The sequence below is a fragment of the Narcine bancroftii genome, chromosome 6, assembly GCF_036971445.1.
Source record: "Narcine bancroftii isolate sNarBan1 chromosome 6, sNarBan1.hap1, whole genome shotgun sequence".
NCBI lineage: Eukaryota > Metazoa > Chordata > Chondrichthyes > Torpediniformes > Narcinidae > Narcine > Narcine bancroftii.
The window spans coordinates 33,064,428-33,073,404 of NC_091474.1; the positions used below are offsets into that span (position 1 = coordinate 33,064,428).

The 8,977-nt window shown below is 40.5% G+C and overlaps 1 long non-coding RNA gene across 1 annotated transcript in view; it reads left to right on the forward strand.

The window, feature by feature from the left end:
* The window catches only part of LOC138735932 (uncharacterized), a 34,681-nt gene extending 27,332 nt beyond the window's left edge, over positions 1–7,349 (forward strand). The window contains exon 3 of the long non-coding RNA XR_011340019.1: positions 4,665–7,349. This is a non-coding gene — a long non-coding RNA (uncharacterized lncRNA). The remainder of the gene's footprint in view (positions 1–4,664) is intronic.
* The last annotated feature ends 1,628 nt before the right edge of the window (positions 7,350–8,977 follow it).

The following is an 8,977-nucleotide window of genomic DNA, read 5'->3' on the forward strand; positions in this document are numbered from 1 at the left end:
ATTGGAAGTGGTGAGCTCAGATCTAAGGAATTGGCAATGGGGAGCTGGGAGGAGGCGGCGAGCACCCAGACATAACTCCCCCCCCACCCCCCCCGTTCAGTGCCAGCAACCCTCATCCTCTCTCGTTCATGATGACGCGTCGTCAGTGCAGAGCCCTGTCACAAAACTCAGGCAAACGTCAAGTGTGCATGTGCAACAGAGGAGGTGGGGGAAATTGCATCAAATCGACACAAGACTAAGACTTATTGCAGTAGCGGCAAGAACAGGCTACTCACTGCAATATCACAGAGAAAGCTCAGAGCCGACCGGGTGATGATGCCACATTCTGTTCAATCATCCCACAGAAGGGAAGCAACGACTTACTCACCTGGCAGCGAGGCGAGGGCTGCGACTGATCCGCACGTCTCCACCATGCATTCAAATTTTGCCGACCGACTCAAGCGAGGGTGGGGGGGGGAGGGGAGGGGGCTCCGAAGTCACTCACGGTGCTGAAAAGCTGCATTTCCTATGCATGTTCACACAGATAAGACACACGTGGCGACAGCTTTACAAAACCACCAGCAACTAATAAAATGCCACGCCAGCAGTTTTCAGCCATGCTTTATCAAAATTTAAATTAAGAAATGAGTGAGTGCCCGGCGTTTATGTTGCATTGCGGAGTGAAGAAAGTTTTGCCCTTTTTACACTGGTTTTTGAGAAGAGATTGAAGTTCATGATTCAAGCCGCATTGGGTTGATACGTTGCAATGCTGTTGAACCGTCACACAAGAACCGCACCAGACACACTGATTGCACTTTGTTCAAACGGTTTTGTGGCAGATTTTTTTTTAACAGGAGTGGCACCAATGTCAGTGGCAGCCCACTTTACCTAGATATGCCACTGTTCAGGTTAAGGGGGTGTAAATTGGGCAGCGCAGACTTGTGGGCTCAAATGGCTTGTTGCCGTGCTCTATGTCTAAATTTAAAATAAAACTCTTCCTCTAAGGATCTCAGCATGTCAAGGTAGCTGGGCCAAAACAACCCAGTTAAAGTTAAGTTCTGACAGAATGTGAATTGGTTTTGTGGGCTTGAAATCTCAAGGATGTTCACACAAGGCACAAGATCTGCTTATCGATCCTGTTGAGTCATATGATTAAAACTGGTGGGGGAAAGAGATTTCAGAAGTATTGAAAGGATAATATTCTTAGATCCATGAAGATAGCAGGACAGGTTAATAAGATTATTGAAGACAGATGGCATTTATTTACTGGGGCAAGAAGATTTTTTGGTCTATTGAACACCTTGAATACCATGCTCAGTTCTGGTCTCCACATTACAGGAAGGATGTGAATATTCTGAAGCAGATGAAGAGATTTATAATGATGACAGGATTGGAAAACTGAAGCAATGACAAAAAGATAGGGTGAAGGTTGTTTATCTTTGAAATCTAAGTGACTAAGTGAAGATTAGTTGAGGCATATAAAATTAAGTAAATAGTAAGGGCCATTTTCTGAGGGTTCAAAAAACCATGGGCAGCGATTGAATTGTGCAAGAATCAAATATTTTTCATCTGGAGAGTGTTAGGAATCAAGAACTCACTGCTTGAAAGGTTCATAGAGGCAGAAACATTCTCCATTTGAAAAAACAGGTTCTTAGATGCGTTCCTGGGTGTCAATCTAACACCCTCATGATGTTTCCAGCTTTAATTAGTGCCAAATCTTTTATACCTTTGTAGACAGACCTCCAGCAAGGGCAGTCATTTAAAAATAAATCGACATTAAAATGGGTAAAGCACCTTCACTCAAAAGGCAGTATCATAGCTTCATACGAAAAGTTGAATAAGCTTCATAATCTAGTGTATCATAACGAATCAAGGAGCTTTTAAAGGAAAACTTGAAAGGGACTGTGAGCTGAAGGAATTATTTATGCAGAAATACAAACAGGATGGGTTTCACTAACTCAAGGAAATGGTTATTAGACCACACAATGATGTTTGTTTTAATATCATTTTCCGTCTTCTCCTCTGAACTCATGTGGTCAGGCTGTCTACAAGAGTTGCAAATCCACAGAGGTGTAGCTACAATGGTTCGACCAAAACTGGATGCATTCCCTAAAAGCCTTCGAAAATGTAAATGAAGGGATTATTACTGCTGGAGTGTACAACTATTCACCAGCTTATCGAGCTGCTTAAAAACATCTAGAATTTTCCCAACAGAGTGCCTTTGTGTGATGAAGGTTCAGACATCAAACAGGATGACATTCCCTCAAGAAAATGAGAAACGACTTCACTGCAACAGGAATGAAAAGAATACATGTTACATGCCAATAGCAAACTGGTTCAACCACCCTTCTTGGGCACAGGGAGTTGGGGCTAGTGTTGTCTCAATCAAAGTATTACAGTGTGATTTTTGCATTGTAAAAGAGGTGAGTTCAGAATAAACTCTAGCAATTTGCAAAGCAAGATCAGATAGAACAATCCCCTGAACTCATGAAAATAGATTCCTTTGAGTGATCATTTGGGGTAGAAATGTTCAAAATCATCTAGCTTCACAAAAAGTGAGTAACATTTAAAGTTAAAAGGGAACAGTGTGTTGAATACAAAACAATTTAGTGTTTGTATATATTGTAGGTGCAATAAGCTATTAACAAAGGAATGTGTTGTACAACTTTGCAAACTTTGTGTGGTGGTACACCACCATCCTACTGTAGGGGGCAACCTCTGTACCTGCAGGAGTGTAAAGGGACAGGACAACACCTGGCCAGCTGTCAATCAGTCAGCCTGAATGGATCAAGCCCCACCCATTCAGGTGTCAATCACCCTCTGGGATATAAGCTTGCGCCAGCCTCCTGAGGCCTCACTCAGAGTTGCTGCAGCCACAGCCAGCTTGACTCTGTGGAAGTCTTTGTGGATTAAAGCCTGTTGTACAGTCTTTATCTTTGTGTGTGTCTGATTCTGGCTAAGAGTACACCACACTTTGTGAGTATAATTCCAAGTTGAGACATAGAATGAAAGCACCTTTACCTCTATTTTCGAGCTTGTTTACTTCTGGCCTCCTCTTGTGATCTTCCTATAGATTTTATGCTGATTCCAGCAGCCTTTCCATCTGTGAGAGCAGAGTTCCTGTTAATTTACACATGAGCCAGCACACAATTGATGTTTTCCTTAGGTTTGAAGTATATCTCCCAAGATAAAAAAACAATTCATTCTCACCAAATGTGTTTTCCCATCAAGTGAACTAGATCTGAGGGATTGTCTGGACCTTGAAGAGAATGACATGTTTTCTATGGTTCATTCCTTCCAGACATCACTAGATCTTGTTTTTTTTTGCACATACTCCCTCATCTCCACATTCATCCATGATAGTTAGATGGTCTCTGGGATGAGGAGTGAATTAATAGGATTGCATTGAACCTTTGTAGCTTTAGACATCCTGTTGCCTCTATCAATCAGTCCACCTTTATTACACACAGAAGTAGGGTCAGAGAACCTCATTCTACCTTGTTACATCCTAATAGGTATATTGCATTGCACTACCTCATGTATCGTCCAACTCTTTCATCAAACATGGAGAGATTGCAAGATGTGTTGCCATGTGGACTGTCTCAAAGCCAGTTTTCTTGGCATTCCTTATGTCTTTAAGATAGGGTCAACTGAGGGTGCTGGCTACGTACTTGTCTTTGCTTGGACAGTACCAAGTATTTGACCATATTCATGCATTTTCAGAAGCATTCTCAGCACCTCTTTTGTGCTCAGTTTTGATTGTTATTCACATTTACAGTGTTCCAAAGCAAAGAACACAGCAAGCAGAGTTAAAGAGGAAAGACTGCAAATGGTGGGGTTGTAGTGCAATACACAAAAGTATTGGAGAAACTGCAGGTTTGCAGCATCTGGAGCAGTGGTTTTCAAACTGACCTATAGGAACATAGGAAGTAGGAACAGGAGTAGGCCAAAAATGGCCCATCGAGCCTGCTCCGCCATTCAATAAGATCATGGCTGATCTAATTTATGACCTAACTCCACCTCCCACCCCCCCAGCTCACATATTCCACCTTAATCAATCCCTTTGCCATAAGTGCTCAGTGATTAGTAAGGGATTGCTTAAGGTCGTATGTAGGTGGAAAGAAAAAGTTTGAAAACCACTGTTTTTAATTGTACCTAATTGACTCGTTATGTGCACGGTTTGTTAACTCCAAAGGAAATGGGCCAATCACAATTTTTTTTCAAGCAAAATATTTCTGTTACAATTGGGTCTAGATCAGTGGTTCTCATCCTTTTTTTTCCCCACTCATGTACCACCTTAAGCAATCCCTTACTAATTTCAGAGCACCTATGGCTTAGGGATTGTTTAAGGTGGAATATGAGTTTAGAGGGGCAGTTTGAAAACCACTGACCTGGAGGAAGTAAAGGTTAACCAATGACTCAGGCTTGACCCCTTCACCTCTGTACAGTGCCCTCCATAATGTTTAGGACAAAGACACTTTTTTCATTTATTTGCCTCGTACTCCACAGATTTTAAATTTGTAATCAAACAATTCAAGTGTTGTTAAAGTGCACATTCCATATTCTATTCAAGATTATTTGTATATATTTTGGTTTGACCATGTAAAAATTACAACCCTTTTTATACATGGAGAGATTATAGTTTTCTGTCGCTAACTAATGTTTTGCACAACTCTGGTCCTCAGGTTGAAAAATGACAACCACAGACTCCAAAGGTGATCAGAAGCTTAGAAGCAAGCCTAGATCTCTTGTACCCGCAGCAAAGAAGCAATTAAACACACCTGAGTGCTCACAAACACCTATGAAGCCAAATGTTCCAAACATTATGGTGCCCTAAAATGAGGGGTCTATGTATAAAAACTGCTGTAACTTTATTAATCCATTGGTGCTCTAAATTTGACCCTTCCTGTGGCACCATCTAGATCATTTCATCATCTTCATAAACTTGTAATGTCCTGCTGTTCATTATGCAATATTTGTAGATAAGATTTTCAAATCGATATCCCACGAAGGCCCAGACATGAGACATTTCTTTTCGGCCTGCTGTTGTTGTCTTCCGCAATATGTGCAACATCTAAGTCTCCTTTGCAGGGATTCCATGTTCTGACTTTTGTTTTCCACTTCACCACATTCCTTCAGGTTACCCTGCAACGGCTCTACCTGACGTTGAATAGCTCCACAGATTTGTTCATCTGAAAGCATTCCTTTGAGTTCACTCTGTCTCACATTGTAAATGTTGCCTCAGAGTGGACTCCAGGTTTCCTAAATAATCCATTCTTCAATGAATCCATCCTTCAAATGGCTATAGCTGCAACTATTAAGAAAGTTATCAAAGGATTCTCCCTGCTCTTTGTGTGCAATGATCCAGAACCAATTAATGGAACCATTTCAAGAGAGTTTGCAATGTGCTTCTGCTGTTTCTAATGCATTATCCAGGGTTTCATTTGATGTTTTTCTGGTTTAATACAATTTTCTCCTTTTGTGACCAATGTAACTATAAGTTTTTTAACTTTTATTTAAACTTATTTGCGGTATTCATTTCAAAATACAGTGTAATTTTTTTCTTGCTCTGGATCCATTTTTATCCAGGTTATTTGCCTCAAAATTCAGCAACTTTAATGTCTATTTACATTGACCTCGCTCTCTCTCAACACTTCTTCATGTTACCCCAATTCAGAAGAATTCCACACAGTATTCATTCTTCCAATTCCAAATCTTGTTCCATCAAACAACACATAACATCACATCTTAGCCTCCCCCTCTCTCTTTAATTCTCTCTCTCTTTCCCGCCCCTCTTTCCCTATTCTCCCCTCTCTTTCCCTTCTTTTTCCTCTCTCCCTTCCCCCTCTCCCCCTCTTTGATCTCCCCTCTCCCTCCTAATATCCTTCCCCCTTTCCTTCCCCTCTATATTCCCCTCACTCCCTCTCTTTCCCTCCCTCCCTCTCTCCCCTTCCCTCTTTCTCCCTGTCCTCCCTCTCTCACCATTTTTTCTCTTTCTCTCCCTCCTTCACCCTCTTTCTTTCTCTCTACCCCTCCCCCCTTTGATTCCGAATACACTTGTATCAGCCATTTTGTTACACTTTAAGGAAATGGATTGGAAATTATATTGTTTACTGTCATATACATTGTAGATAAGCACCAAAATGTTTACTTGTAACAGCCACACAGGTATTTTGTTAAAGACTTCAAAAGTTTGATAGAGTTTTTGATCCTAAACACCCTCCAACTTCTTAGAAGTAGAGGTGTTGGTGGCTTGTTTGTGGCTGCCTCTGTGGGTTGGTTTCAGGAGAGCTTTTTTGAAATACAGACTTCAAGGTCCTTGAAGGATCTAACCCTTTAAACCACGCAGACAGGTGCATGGTTCCTCAGCCTCTCCTTCTCCAATTAATAACACCCCTGGTCTTGGTGATGTTAATGGTAAGATTATTGTTTAGGAATGACATCTACAAGTTTTTCGATCTTCATTCTGAATTATTCAGCTGTAAGCTATGGTGCCATTGGTGAATTTGTAGATTGACATGGAGTCGAACTTGCCTACGCAGTCATGAGTGGACAGTATCTAAAATGAGGGGTCTATGTATAAAAACTGCTGTAATTTTGTTAATCCATTGGTGCTCTAAATTTGACCCTTCCTGTGGCACCATCTAGATCATTTCATCATCTTCATAAACTTGTAATATCCTGCTGTTCATTATGCAATATTTGTAGATAGGATTTTCAAATCGATATCCCACGAAGGCCCAGACATGAGACATTTCTTTTCCACCTGCTGTTGTTGTCTTCTGCAATATGTGCAACATCTAAGTCTCCTTTGCAGGGATTCCATGTTCTGACTTTTGTTCTGACTTGGCCTGTGTAGATGGTCGGCGAGGGTGCATTGAAGTTGCCAATTCACGCTGATTGGGGTCTCTCAATGATGAAATCGAAGATCTGGTTGCAGAGGGACGAACAGATTCCCAGATCATTTTGTAATGTTCTAAATTTTGGCAACTTAATAAAGGTTATGAAAATATTGGTTCTCCAGTATCTAATTATCAACTTAGTTTCCCAACAAAGTAGAGACCCCTTATAATGAAAATAGTAACAAGACATTTAGCTCTGGCAAAAGCTAATTCTAGGAATGATGTGAAATTTGCACATTCTCTCGGCTTCTCTCTCTCAAAAAATGAAGAGGTGAACAGTGCCTATCCCAATGCAGCACATTATTTTGGAAGTCCCATCATTTTTGCAGTGTAAACATGGGACAGTCAATTTGTGCGAGAAAAGGCTTGCAATCTGTTGAAAGCGAATTTAAAAAAAATGTTTGAGTGTTGATTAAGGGATAAATATAGCCAAGATACTGGGCATATCTCACCTGCTCTTCCAAGTTTATCCAATGAGAAGCCCTCTGTTTGCATCTAGAGAAGAAAGTAGGGACTAGGTGCTGTTTGCAAAGACCACATATGTCTACTGGTAATACAGTTGGTGGCTTGCCTTAATTTTAGTCAATGAGTATAACCTCAATAGACCCATTTGTGTGGATTATTCAATTATTGCCACTCTGTATTCCACAACAGGACTTGAACATAAAATTTAAGATAACACTTCATATTTAGAAAGGACTATATTATTGCATCAACCATCTTTTAGAGATGGTGTAAAGTATAATCTCTTCCTTCTGCTTCAGAGGACAGTGAGATTTTTTTTATCTGTTGTGTTGTTCATTGAGCAACATTCTTCACTCACATTGCATAAATGACCAGTTGATCTGCTTTGGGTGACTGTGGAGTATCACAGACTTTTGCCAATAGAACTGTAAATGGGTATGATTTTACAAGATGCAAAATGCTTTGAGATATGAAAGGTGGTGTTTTGGTTCACAACATCAGTGATACCATCATGGAGACCAACTGAAGCATTCATGCAAGAGTCATCATAGCTGATAAGGTTCACAATTTTTCTGGTGTCTTGTCACTAATCTTGAACGTAATCTCTCAATCTCTCCTTGGGCAAGTTAATCACCATTTAAGATCATGGGAGCTCACGGCATTGGTTCTCTGGTGCTATTTGCAGCAATAAGATCAGTAGATACAGGATACTTCACCATTCCATTATGAGCTGCCCTTACATCCTATTCCTCTAGATATAAACGCCAACATTGCATTCGCCTTCTTCACCAATGACTCAACCTGGAGTTTATCCTTTAGGGTATCTTGCATGAGGACTCTCGTCCATTTTCCCTTCCAAATTTTGAAACAAACTATTACCTAGCCTGAAGTGCTCATTCTGATGCTGCTGTGCCTCCTTGATGGCACTGTGTGTTGGATGGAAAGTCTTCTGTAATTCTTTGAGCCCTATTTAATCCTGGTAAATGTTGTTAATGGAGGAAACAGAGGCCTCAGTGATCTTCTCAGCCATTTTGATGATCCTCTATATTGACTTTTGGTTCAATGCTTTGCAGGTACCATGCCACACAATGATTCAGCCAGACAGGGTACTCTAAATTGTGCTCCTGTAGAAAGTTGCCAAGATGGGGGCTGGTAGCCTTGCCTTTCTCAACCTTCCTAACCTGAGAGGAGCTGTTGTGGGTTAATTTAATACTGCAGGATGTCCAAGTTACTATTGCAGCCAGTAAATTATTTTGGGAAGTTATTGCAGGGTAAGAAACTGGGTTGTAAATTTGTGCATAGCAAGTTCCACAGCTTTTTGTTATGACCTTGCAGATAGGTTTTGGGTGCTGTTTGACGAGTTGAGCAAATTAATATGAAATTTATTTTTCAGAAAGACTGTTCTAAAATATTAGTTTGGTTGATAATTTGTACATGTTTTCCCATTAAAACAACAATGTGGTGCTTTGAAATTTTGTATTAGCAGAATTATGAATAAAAGTTGTGAATGTGGATTAGCAGTTACATAATTGCTCTGCAAGGTTATTAGCTGATTGATAAATTGGATATTCATAAACACAGTGAGCTTCCCTTGCAGAGCTGGTCAACGATCAAATGACTTTTTTGTTGTT